This window comes from Belonocnema kinseyi, chromosome 4, assembly GCF_010883055.1.
Source record: "Belonocnema kinseyi isolate 2016_QV_RU_SX_M_011 chromosome 4, B_treatae_v1, whole genome shotgun sequence".
Taxonomy (NCBI): Eukaryota; Metazoa; Arthropoda; class Insecta; order Hymenoptera; family Cynipidae; genus Belonocnema; species Belonocnema kinseyi.
The window spans coordinates 23,248,845-23,262,856 of NC_046660.1; positions in this window are offsets into that span (position 1 = coordinate 23,248,845).

The following is a 14,012-nucleotide window of genomic DNA, read 5'->3' on the forward strand; positions in this document are numbered from 1 at the left end:
CTTCTCAGATACCTCACTTTATACTAAAATATACTTTGGAACAATTAGGTTTTCTGAGATACCTCACTTCATACTAAAATGTAATTGAGATACTTGGGTCTTTTCAGATACCTCACTTTATACTAAAATATACTTTGGAACAATTAGGTTTTCTCAGATGCCTCATTTCATACTAAAAGATACTTTCGATCATTTGGCTCATATCAGATACCTCACTTCATACTAAAATGTACTTTGGAACACTTGGGTGTTCTCAGATGCATCACTCCATACTGCAATGTACTTTGAAACACTTCTGTCTTCTCAGATGCCTCACGCCATACTAAAATGTACTTTAGATACTTGAGTTTTCTGAGATACCTCACTTCATACTAAAATGTAATTGATTTACTTGGGCCTTCTCAGATACCTCACTTTATACTAAAATATACTTTGGAACAATTAGGTTTTCTCAGATACCTCACTTCATACTAAAATGTAATTGAGATACTTGGGTCTTCTCAGATACCTCACTTTATACTAAAATATACTTTGGAACAATTAGGTTTTCTCAGATGCCTCATTTCATAATGAAATATACTTTCGATCATTTGGCTCATATCAGATACCTCACTTCATACTAAAATGTACTTTGGAACACTTGGGTCTTCTCAGATGCCTCACTCCGTACTATCACGTACTTTGGTATAATTTGGTCTTTTTAGATACCTCACTTCATACTAATATGTATTTTGGAACACCTGATTCTCCTCAGATACCTCACTTCATACTAAAATGTATTTTGAAATAATTAGGTCTTCTCGAATGCCTCACTCCATTATAAAATATTCTTTTGAACCCCTGGCATCTTCTAAGATGCCCCGCTTTATAGCAAAATGTACTTTGGAAAACTTCAGTCTGCTCAAATACCTCATTTCATAACCTTTTTCCGCCACAAAAGTACTCTTTTTGGCCGGAATCATTCTCACGCTTGAGATAATCTTATATGCAATCCTGCGGTATTCTCAAATACAACCATGACAGTCGAAGCAACAGTATTAGGCTACCGCACGGTCACATCACTCGCGTCAGCCACCGCACGACCACCAGTACCGTTCGTCACAGCACGACCATTAAAACACCACGCGATTTAAAGCCCAAAATGTGTCTGTCCCACAATATGCTCTGTACTCTTAGACCCCATAGAGTCATAAATCGAGTAATAATAAAATCATTCCCTTCATCACGTAGTTATGAATAATTTTCGAAATCATATAAGTTCCATCTGATCTTTTTTACCTCAAATTATTTTAAAAATTTAATATTTTTTGTACAGCTGTACTCGTTAATATGAAATTAATTTCATTCGGAAAATTGTAGAAGTTTAGATGGTATTTATACCCCAAGAAGATGCTGCTGTAATAAAACTAAAGTACCAACAATTTTTTAATATGATCCACTTTATTTGGACTGGTATAGGACAGGTATACTAGAATGGTGAATCTTGAACAAATTTGAATGGTTCTAGTAGTTTTTGTCATAAATTAAACTTTTTAATTAAAAATCATAGGATTCAAAAGAATAATAATAATTTCTAAATCATTTTGTTAGATTTTCGTTTTACATAAAAGATTGGCATTTTTAAACGAAAATAATTATCCTTTTAACAAGATTTAGAACTTTGGAACTATTTGGGATTATTTTAGTATTTATTGTTGAAAATTAATCTCTTTATTTAAAAACTTTGTATTTTAAAGGAAATTCAATTTTTTAACAGTTTAAGGACATAATATAATTGTATGCTTAACATCAGTATTACAGTGGATTATCAGTGGATTACAATAAAAGAAGGAATATTTCTTTAATAATTTAAGGATATGTTAATATTTCTCCTAAGAAAGCGACAATTTTTAACAAAATACACAGAATACACAGATACAACTTTTAAAAATCTATAACTCCTAATTACTACTTTCTATCATATTTTGGGTCTTTTTGCTAAAATTTTAAGTTTAGGTTTTTTTCTAGTATTTTCATGATTTCAGGCAGGTATCCGCCTGACTTACATTTTTTAAGGAGTGAAAGTAAGGGGGAATTCAGTGAGAGAATTTAGAAGAAGTGAAGGATCATTAAGGGAAATTTAGAGGGAAAAGTTAGGGAAAATGGGTGCATGGGAAAGTAAGTGGAGTAAGGGATAGTTGAGGAAAATTAGGGGAGAGGAAGTTTTTTAATGAGGGAAAATTAAGGGCGGTAAACTAGGGTAAATTAGGGAAACTGAGGGGAACCGAGGAGAGGGAAAATATGGTAAGTGAAGGAGTGTAAATAAGGATACTTGAGTGAGATTAAAGAAAGTGAGGAGTAATGCGGAGAGGTAAGCACAGGAAGTGTAAGGAACTAGGGAAGCGAAAGTGAGTGAACTTACTTCAAGTTACCAGAAATAGGGGAAATAAGAGATTAGGAATAAGAGTGTGATATGAGGGGGGAAAGGGGATTTAGTGTAGGAGAAAGAGAGGAATAGAGAGGGAGTTGATGAAGTAAGGGGTAATGTGGGGAGGAGAAGTAGGGGAAGTAACTGAAAAGGACAGAAAACAAGGGAAATTATTTTCAATAAGGTTGTGTAGAAAAAGGGAAGAGATGGCTGAGGCAGGAGATTAGACAAAGGGTGATGGGGGATATGAAACTGAAGAGAGGGGGAAGTAGAAAAGGAAGAATTTTCGGAAGTTGCGAAGGATGAAGTGAGTGCTGGAATAGTAAGTGGAGTGAGCGGAATAAGTGAAGGGAAAATGAGAGGAAATAAGAGGTAGGAAAGTAGGTAAAATAGAGGAAAGCGAAGTAGGTAAATAAGTGAAAATAAGTGAGTGGAACTAGTGGAAAAAGGAGAGGGGAATTGAGTTGTAGTATGGGATGTTAGTTGTAGTGGGAAAAGTGAGGACAAATTGGGGAGCAAGAGTAAAGGAACGGACTGAAAATGAGGGAAAGTAGGGGAAATGATTAGAAATAAAGGTCTGTAAGGGACAGGGAGTGAGAGTTGGGGAAGGGGATTAGGCTAATGTCCGTATTTAGTTTCGAAAATAATTTTTTTCGATTGAGAGAACGAGTCACTCTAGAAGGTAATCTTGTGGTTTACTGAAGAAATTTGCTAATCCAGTGGTGCGTCTCGCATCGACTGGGAATCTTGTAAAAAGCGTTCAAGCGTCGTTTGGGCTTCGCAGATTAACTTTCTCGACCGGAAGTCCTTCTGCGAAATTGCGGTTAGCCTTACCGAAAAGGTACACCATGAAACCTCTCTAAAAATTTATAACGGAGATTCAAAAAGAAAAAGGGAATTTATTGGTTCATGAGGAAGTAGAGATAAGAGGAAAAGAAAGAAAGAATGAAAGTGAAAAATAATTTTTAATGAACATTTAGAATCAGATTCTTATTATTATTTCACACAGTGAAATAACAATAACAATGTTTCACCAAAAGAGGTATAAATAAATTATTTCTTTTTCAACTAAAAGCGATGAAGTTTTAATTAGTAAATGTTATTTTTTATTCAAAAAGCCGATTTTTCAACCAACGAGAATACCTTTTTAACAAAATTCTGGAATTTCCAACAAAATAATTGAATTTTCAACCCTGAAATATGAATTAAAAAAGAAAGTTATTTTTCCAGTATTCATTCAAATTTTCTAAAAATATATTTAAATTTTTAACGCACGAAGAGGATTTTTCGCACAAAAAATGACTCTTTGACAAAATTATTGAATTTTTCATATGGTAAATAAATATTTAACTCAAAATATGAGTTTTCAATAGAAGTTTAGCTATCACCCAAGCAGCAGAATTTTAATTTATTAAAAAAATAATAATTTTTAGCATTTGAATTGAATTTTCTACAAAAATAGCTGAGTTCTCAACCCAAAAAGACGATTGATTTTTCGACTGAAAAGGTTGACTTTATAAAAAAATTGTTGAATTTTCAAACTGAACTTTCATTTTCAACCAAATATTTGAATTTTCTCCATAAACAGTTTAATTTTCAACCCAAAAATCAAAAAGTTGACTTCTTGACAAAATTGTTAGTTTGAAAAAAATGTTACTTGAAAATATGAATTTGCAGCCAAAAAAATATGGATTTTCTACGAAATAGTGTAATTTAAAAAAATAATTCAATCTTTCACCAAAAAGAATTATTTCTAACTTACTTGTTGAATTTTCCAAAAAATAATCATATCATCAATACAAAAATATAAATTAAAAACAAAAATAGAAGTTGTAACCAAATACGAAAGTTTTTAAGCAAAGGAGACTAAAAGGTCCATTTTTAAGAAAGTTGTCGAATTTTCAACGAAATAATTTATTTTTCTAATTAAAAATATTGAATTTTAACAGAAAGGTTTATTTTCAACAAAATATTTGAATTTTCTATCAAAATAATTTAATCTTCATCAGAAATGTATTATTTTTCAAACAGTTTTTAAATTTTAAATAAAATAATTAAATCTTTAATATGAAACGTAAATTTTCAATGCAAAATTTAGTTTTTAAATCAATTATTGAATTTTCTACAAAAAAAGTTTACTTTCCAAACCAAAAAGTCTAAAAGGGGGAAATTGTATCAAATTTGTTGAATATTCAAAAAAGTAATTACATTTCCATTAAAAAAATATGAATTTTTAACTAAAACTTTCATTTTTACACAAATAGTTTAATTTTTTGAAAAAAATTGAATTTCAAACTCAAAAAAATGAAAAGGTGACTTTTTGACGAAATTGTTCGAATTTTTGAGAATTAATTAATTAATTATATATTAATTTTTCTACTTGAAAATATGTTGTTTTTTAAATGCTTATTTTCAACAACATAGTTAAATTTTCTACAAAAATTATTCAATCGTCAACCAAAAAGGGTTATTTTTGAAAAAACTTGTTTATTTTTTAATAAAATAACTACACCTTTAATTTAAAATATAAAGTTTTAATAATAATTAAATTTTTAACCTAATAGTTACATTTTTAAATCAAAAAGACACTAAAAGAAGAAATTTTTAACAAATTCCTTGAATATCCAAAAAAGTAATTACATTTTCAATTGCGAAATATAAATTTCAATAAAAACTATCCTTTCAAAATAAATAGTTAAATTTTCTTTAAAAAAAAGTTAAATTTCAAATGCAAAAAAGACGAAAGGTGACTTTTTGATGAAATTGTTGAACTTTTAAGAAAATAATTAATTTTTTTACTTGAAAATATGTCTTTTTAACAAAAATCCTCATTTTCAACAACATAGTTGAATTTTCTACAAAAATAGTAAAATTTTCAAGCAAGAAGATTTTTTTTATCAAACTTGTCGCATTTTTAATCAAATAATTAAATCTCACATTCACGGTATAAACTGTCAATTAAAATTTAATCTTAAACCAAAATAGTTGAATTTTCTACAAACTTAGTTGAATTTCCAAACCGAAAAAACCAGAAAGGGTAATTTTAACAAACGTTTTGATATTTCGACCAAATTATTCATTTTTCTGCTTAAAAATATGAATTTAAAAAAAAAAAGTATATTTAAAAATAAATTGTATTCTGAGATTTATAGATTAAAATAAAATTTAAAGTAAAGTTTTATAATCAGTCAGGTTGCCAAATAAATAAAATTCTAAAACACTTTTTAACTTATGACTATCTTGAAGTTATTAACTAAATGAAAATCGCTTTGTCCACTTTTAATTCATTAAAAGAATATGTCACTGATTACTGATGCTATAAATTCACAATTTCTTGTTTAAGTACGAAATCTAAAGATAATTTTATGCATGATTACTACATTTCCAATTTAAAAATTAAAATTTTAAACTTTCGGCTTATTAGTTTAATAAATCGGTAGCCTGTGATAATTCTTTTCTTTTATACTTTATCAAGTTTTTATTTTTTTAAATTTGAATTTACATAGTTTAATTCAGAAAAAGAATAATAAATTACTAAACCAAAAACAGATTATTTAATTTATTAATTAGAAAAATTGATTTTCAAGCAGTAAAGACGAATTTTAAACTACATAGTTAAATTTTCAACGAACGAAATGAATTTTTAACCAGAAAGATGAGTTTTAAAACAAAAAATTTTTATTTTCTACCAGGAAAGTAGATTATCTGTAAAAATACTTCAATTTTCCATTAAATGGTTCATCATAAGACTTTTAAAATTAGAGATCAAACAATCGACGACTCGAATTTAGTGATTGTTAATTCTCTTTTGTTATAGCTCCTTCGGCTTTTACAACACATTATCATCACGTGTATCGTGAGGAAAAAAATCGAAAAAATCTTAAGATTAAATTTAGCAAAGCATTTATGTTGTTGAACATTTTATCGTAGATTGTGTCTTTTTTCAAAAACTTAATTTGTTTATTTATAATGCCATTTTCGACTGTTAAACGAAAAAACACCTATGCCACAGAAACATTATTTTCTAAAAAAAATTATCGAATTTTCAACTAAAGAAATGATTTTGGAATTAAAATGATGAATCATCATCAAGAAAAAACTTCAAAGAATTCGTTGAATTTGTAGTTCAAGAATTTACTTTTCAACCATAATAATTCATTTGAAACGAAGTTTTAAGCCAAATTTTTATTTTTATAAAAATAGATTAACCAGGTTGTGAATATTCAATCAAAAATAGAATAGCTACATTTTTCATTTGCAAAAATGAATTTTTAACATAAAAAGACTTTTCAACAAAATTTGGACAATTAAATTTAGTCAAATAATCCAATTATTAACAAAAAAAAAACTAATTTTTAATCAAAATTGTCAATTGCAAAGGGAAATTTTAATCAAAAAATGTAAGAGTTAGTTGTTTTTGTCAGCAAGTCTAAAATCAATATTTTTTATTATTGACTTTTATTTTTACATTTTGAAAAAAAGCTAGTTAGGATCCCAATGGAGCTTAAGAGAAACTTTTTGACATTGTATAAATAAAAATCAATATTTAAAAAATATGCTGATTTTAGATCAGTGCAAGAAAAATATTTAAGAAATGTTATCTGGTGAAAAACCGTAATATCACTAAAAAAACATTCAAATGTTTGTAAAATTATTCTCACAAATATCAGGCATGACGTAGTAATCAGTCGGCTTCAGACTGGTAATCCTAAAGGCCTAGGCTTGAATCCCCGCGGAGTTTGTGTGGGCCTTTTCTTTAAATTCAAGAATAAAAATCAATATTCAAAAAACAATTAATTTTAGGTCAGTAGGCAACAAATAATTAATATTAAATTATTTGATACATTTTATCTGGCCATAAAAAATATAGAATAATGAATTTTTTACCAGAAAAATTTAATTTAAACAAAACAGTTAATTTTTTAATAAAAAAAAAGATTTTTTTACTAAAAAGATGAGTTTTAAACGAAAAGTGGAATAGTTATATTTTAAGTGAAAACAATAGACGTTTAGCAAAAAAAAATAAGAACTTTACAGGAAAAAAATTAAATTTTGATCTATTAGGAATAAATGTTAAACAGTCTAGAACTGAAATTTAATGATTGTGAATTCTCTTTCGCTAAAGCTCCATTGGCAAGAAAAAAGCGACTTTTTAAGAAAAAATAAAAATTATCAACTATTAAAATCAAAGGTTAAACGAAGGACAACTGAAATGTACTAATTGTGAATGCTCTTTTGTTAAAGCTCCTTTGGCTTTAACGAATGCATTCTCATCACGTGTATCGCGAGAAAAAAAGGTCAAGAGCAAACATTTAGATCCTATTTAGGCAAAAAAAATTGTTTCCAACATTTTATTATACCTTGTTTGTTTTTCCAAAAATTTAATTTGTTTATTTCAAATGTCAGGATGAAACAAAAACTACGTGTATTATTGAAAAATTGTTTGTTAATAATTTTCAGTTTGCTTTGTGTGAACAACTATTGTCTATTTATTTTTTTCAAATCTTGTGTTGGTTTTCTAATAATGAATAAATTCGTTCATTTATAAAAAATATTTATTTGAGCAAAAATAAATAATATTATTGAGAGCTTGGATTTAATATTGAATTTCCGTGTTGATAAATATTTTTTAATAACATTTTTTAATGAAATTAAATTAATTAATTAAATTAAATTTAAATTACAAATTAAATTAATTTGTAGTGATAAGTCTCAAAATACATGGAACTCCAGATTTTTCACACTTCAAAGAGATTCCTCCGCATTTTTTTTTCGGAAGCTCCCTCTGGTTACATTTCGGAGTTAAGGTTACGACCAAACCACCGAGACGTTAAACCACGATTCCAGTATACACGGAAATATTAATGGACGCGGCGTGCTCTGCAGAAACCGCAAGTGAAATGAATTCTCTACTCTTCGCATAAAACTAAGCAGGAATCTTGGCAAACGGCCAGAAAAATGAATAGAAAAAATTAACATTTAAGATTCTTTCAAAAATTATTAATTCTACGAGCAAAATCTCTCCTTTGCTTAATGCAAAATAATTTTGAATACTAGTTTAACACAATAAATAATTATTATGAAATTTCATAATAGGAGGGGGGGGGGAATTCACGTTTAATATTTTGGTTGTAACAGGTTTTAAAATAATTAAAGCTAAGCAAATCCCGCATAATTCGATCAGGCTCGATTTTGATAGAAGTTTTTTATTTGTTCTTTATTTAATAAAAAAAATTAATTCAGGCCAAAATACCTAGAATCGATGAAGAAATTATCGAGAAAAGTTTTGCAATAGATTATAAAATTGTTATAAACAAATAAGTGAGCGAAAATAGATTCATGGCGATTGGCAGTGATTGGTGAAATTATTATTTTACAAACAAATTTTATAAACAATTATCCATCGTAGCTAGTTATGTTGAAATAAATCAATTTTGCTATTAAATTGGCTAAAAATTATACAAAAATGTCATTAAACTATGAGATTTATTCGTTGAATAAAAACTGATGACTTTTTAAACAAATTTAATTAACAAATTCACTGCCTGAGTAGTTTTAAAGGTAAAACCTTGGTTTTTTTCACATAATGGAGTGCAAATAACTCATTTCTAAACTTTTCGGAAGCTTATATTAAAATAAACAATTTTTATTGTTAACTACAATTGTTTAACCAAATTTTGAATCATCGTAGACATTTTTAAACATTTTCGTTTTTTTAGCGTATTAGCAGACTCTTATTTAGTAACGGCTCTATGCTATCGGTCGAACACAATTGATAATTTTTTAAATAAAATTATTTAACAAACGCAGTTTTTGGCTATTTCTAAATGTCTTCACTGATTTTTTTATCGTAACGAACTGTTAATGAGGGATTTTAATTTATTCATAACCTCGATCACTTTCTTAAAAAGTGCATAAGATAATTAAAATTGGTGCAAGCAATTATTGCTAACAATAAAAATATCTGATTGTTATATAAGTCCCTTAAAAGTTTAGCAATAAGTTATTCACACTTCATTGCGTGAAAAAATTATATTTGTACCTCTGAAAAGAACCCTTTGTTATTTATATTTATTTAAACAATCATGATTTGTTAATAAATGAATTATTATTATGATTTTCAAGCAAATTTTCGTCTTATCTGTGGCTGCTTTAATAGAAAAAATGAGATTTTGTTTCCACATTAGTACCTGCTATCGGTAATTGTTTACATAATTTCTTTATAAGATGACAATTTATTTATTATATTTCATTAATTTCGTTAAAATCGGATTTTCTTTTTTCATTCTATAAATTCAGTGAAAATCATTTCAGAAATCACTGCCAATTCTCACGAATCCATTTTCACTTACTTATTGGTTTATAACAATTTCAATAAATGTTTAAACAATTTATAAGCTATTAGAAAACTTTTATGGAAAGTTGCTGCATTTATTATAAGTATTTTTACAACAAAAAATGTAAATAATTCATTTTTGGTTGAAAATTGATATTTTTATTGAAAATTTATCTTTTTTTGGTGAAAATTCGAGTATAATTATTTTTAAGTTGTCTTTTTTGTTTGGAAATTAGTGTTCACCTTTTTGTTAAAAGATTAACTGTATTGAGAAAAATGTAACTTTTTACAGAAAGTTTTGTTCAAAATGATGTACTTTGTTGAAAATTCACGTTTTTAGCAGAACATTAATCTTATTGCTGAAAAATTAATCTTCTTGCTTGAGAATTTAATTACTTGTGTAAAGATTCATCTTTTTTAGTTAAAAATTATTTGGTTGACACACTCTAACTGTAATCCGTCGCTTCCTCTCATTTCCTAAGTACCCTAATTCTTTCCCCTTAATTCGATTCACGTCAGCTCCTCTCATTTTCACTACTTCCTATCACTTTCCCCATTTCCTCCCCATTTCACCACTTCTCTCACTCCTACTTTCCCTCCCTTCATCTCCTATCATCTAGTTACTTAGCCATCTCTTATTTACTCCAATTATACTTCCCCAGTGGGAGAACTGCCCCTTTCACTTCTTTACCGCACTAGCCTTCTCTCATAACCCTTACTTCCTATCACTTCTCAAACTTCCTTATTCCTCATTTCCATGAAATCTCACCAACCATTACTGCCCTTTTTTCCCATTATATCTTATTCACCCATTCCTCATTTACTCCAATTAATCTTTCCTTATGCTCTCACTTACCATATTCTTATTTACCCCACTCCATTACCCCTAATATCCACTGATGTTCCCCTGACTTTCCCTCACACTTCACTTTCCACATTTCTTCCCACTTTCCTAAATTCCTTATATTCTGCTCACTTCACCTGCACCACAATTCTCCTGCTATCTCTCTTACTTTTTGCTCATTCTGTATATAACTGTCCCTCATTTACATCATCCCTCATTTATCTTACATTTACCTTCCTCTGATTTACCCTACTTCCCATCCCTAATTTCCCCTTATGTGCTTCAATGCCCTCACTGTCCTAAATTCTTCTCATTCCATTCACTTTATCTGCACTTTAATTCTCTTACTACCCCTTTTCTCATTTCCCGTCATCTTACCTAACTCTTCTTCTCTAGTTTTTCCTTCTTTTCCTTGCCTCTCCATCCTTCCATTCTGCTTATTTCCTATCATCCACTACTTACCCATCCCTCAATTACTGTAATTCATTTTCCCTTATGTACCACTTACCCTCTTCCCATTTGCCCTACTGCCCCATCCCTGATTTCCACTTATGTTCCCCTGACTGACCCTCGTACTTCACTTTTTTAATTTCTTCTCGCTTTCTTAAATTCTTCTCATTCCGCTCACTTTACCTGCACTTCAATTCTCCTACTCTCTCTCTCTTCTCATTTCTTCTTATCCCTTACTTACATATCCCTCATTTCTTCTAAATACCCTCCCTTCATTTTCTTTGCTTATTGTCCCCATATTGACCCTATTTCCTTACGCCTAATTTCTCCTTATGTCTCCATACTTCACTTTCCTAAATTTACGGACTTTCCCAAATTCTTCAGATATCTCCCTCTTTACCTCCACCTAAATCCTTCTACTAACATTCCCCTCATTTGCCGTTATTGTACCTAATTCTCTTTCCCTAGTTTCCCCTCGCTTACCTTTCTTCTCTTCCCCTCACTTCCCCAACTTTTTCTGTCCGTATTTCCTCTTACTTTCCGTCACTTCTTCTACCCCCCTTCCCTCTTTTACCCTTTCCTCACTTTTTCTACTTTCATTCAAGATCCTAAAAATTAAATAAAAATAACAAATGAAATTAACGAAATTGAATATCAGTGAAGGGCGATCAGATTATGATAGAATATGAACATATTTGTTCACATTCTCATTCATGAGAGTGTAATTTGATCGTCTAAATTTTCGATCTCTGGTTTTTAATAAATCTTTACGTTTTGGCAATCTCAGAGTTCGAAAATCATAAAATTTCGTCGGTGCCTGTCGGTCTGTATGGCTGGCTGTATGTATGTATGTCTGTATATATTAAAAAATTCAAAGAATTTTAAAATTTGTATTTTTGCCTTATACCAGAAAAATTGAGAAAAATTTCTAAAACTCAGAAAAAATTTGTATTCATATTTTGAAAAAAACTCTAACTTTTTAAATATTTGTCTAATCGAAAAATTTATCTGAGATAGTTTTGAATATATTTTTTATCTAGTTACGAATATAAATGAACTTTTCTAATCTATTAGAAAAATATTTTCTTCTGAAAATTTTTGAAATTTTCAAAAGTATATAACTTTTCTAATTCTCATACATACATACATACATACATACATACATACATACATACATACATACATACATACATACATACATACATACATACATACATACATACATACATACATACATACATACATACATACATACATACATACATGCGGAAAAAATTTTATGATTTTCGGATTCTGTGATTGCCGAAACGTAAAGATCCATTAGAAACCAGAGATCGAATATTTGGACGAATGCATTGAACTCATGAATGAGAATGTAAAAATATTTTTCGGATAGATTACCAAATTTCATTCAAATTTTGCAATAGATATCAAGTATATTTAGAATTTATCTCAGTCATATTTTTCGATCAGCCAAATATTCAAAAAGTTCAAGCTTTTTCAAAATTTGAAAAAACTACATTTTTAAGAGTTTTAGTTTTAAACAAAAAGAGGGCATATTTTTTACATTAAACCAATGAGTGGTTTTTTATCTTTCCAGAAATAATTCCTGGTGACAAATTTTAACAAATTGGATTCGATTTTTACACGCTACTAATTCCGCAATGCACTCGAGTCATAAACTGACCAATAGGCGTTTCCTCTTGTCGTTCTGGCCCCTTGGCGCCATCCTTTTGAGCTTTGGCTGTCCACCCTCATATAGGTCTGAAACGCCCTCAGATCCCTCTAGACTTACTTTGTTGCATGTCAAATTTCCAGAAATGGAAAAGTGTCAAATCAAAACGTTCAGAAATCTTTTTATTTCTTGATGATTAACAAAATTTTAAATAATCATATTTATTTATCGAATCGTTTATTTCTTTAAAAGACATAATATGATTTATTACTCAATTCAACAGAATTGTCGAATTTTTAAACAAGAAAGAAATAACTATAACCAAAAACACTTTCATTTTTCACCAAACAATTAAATTTTGTACACAGAAATTCAATTATCAACAAAAAATATGAATTTTTAATCCAAAATGACGGATTTTTTTCCAAATGCACCAAATTTCAACAAAACAGTTAAATTATAGACAAAAAAGATCAATTTAAACAAATATTTGAATTTTTAACAAAACACTTCAATTTTCAACAAAATAGTTTCATTTTTAACCAAGTACTTTAATTTTCAACCTAAAAAGATGAATTTCCAACGTAACAGTCAAATTTTCGAACAAAAAAGAATTATTTAAATATCAGAACAGTTCTAATTTACAATAAATAATTAAATTTTACAGAGTACAGTTAAATCTTTAAGAAAATAGTTTAAATACATTTTTCGTTCAAAATTAATATTTTCATGTTAAAACTGCAATTCTTTGATTAAAAGTTGGAATTCTTTCTTCTAAAATTAATTGTGTTGTTCAAGATTCGTAATCATACAGGAAATTTTATTTCTTTCGCAGAAAATTGCACTACTTTCATGAATACTGTGTTTTTTTTTAAATGTGTTTGCTTTAGTAAACATTTAATTAATTGCTTGAAATTTAATTACTCTGTTTCATTGAAAATTTAACTTTTTGTACAAATGTCGACTGTTTGTCTTGAAAATTCAAAATTTTGGTAGAAAATTCAAGAATTTAGTGAAAGTTAAGTAATTTCGTTAATAATTCAATAATTTGGTTGTAAATGTAACTCTTTTGTATAAAATTTAACTGTCTTCTAAAAAATTGATTTCCTTGGTACAGATTCTTTTAAATTAAAAATTAATTTTTTTTTCAATTAAAAATTTAACTATTCCATTTTTGGTTAATAATCGGTATTTTCTGGTTTCAAAATTCAACTACTTGGTTGAAAATTTATGTAATTTGTTAGAATCTCTCCCTTTTTGTAAGCAACTAATCTTCTTAGTAAAAAATCTTTTTTATTGA